The sequence below is a fragment of the Arachis ipaensis genome, chromosome B04 (assembly GCF_000816755.2).
Source record: "Arachis ipaensis cultivar K30076 chromosome B04, Araip1.1, whole genome shotgun sequence".
Classification (NCBI taxonomy): Eukaryota; Viridiplantae; Streptophyta; class Magnoliopsida; order Fabales; family Fabaceae; genus Arachis; species Arachis ipaensis.
The window spans coordinates 1639825-1640247 of NC_029788.2; positions in this window are offsets into that span (position 1 = coordinate 1639825).

Genomic DNA, 423 nt, shown 5'->3' on the forward strand with positions numbered 1-423 from the left:
GATATAAGTAAAGTCTGAGTGTCTAGCATCATATTTAGTGAGACTTTGCCGGTAGAAGTAGATAATTTTCTATGATAATTTCATTTGCACGACAATAAATAAATCAGATAACAAAACTATTAGATATTCGATTTTATTTGTTGAAGATTATTATTATAATTTTAAATGCGAAAATCATGGTGGTAGAGTGCAAGTAGGAGTATCACATGTGCGACTTCACGGGCTAAATAGCCTTCTTGCCGTTACACGTTAAAAATGTCCTGTGACACAACTCAACTTTTTCTAGATTTTCTTCTTCTTCATTATAAAATTGAAATCTTGGAATTTATATGTTACCCCACTTGTCTGATTTATTTGCCTGATTTTTTCATATTCAATTTTGTCCGCAAATCCAAACAAGATACTCCCCCTCTGTTCCCACTT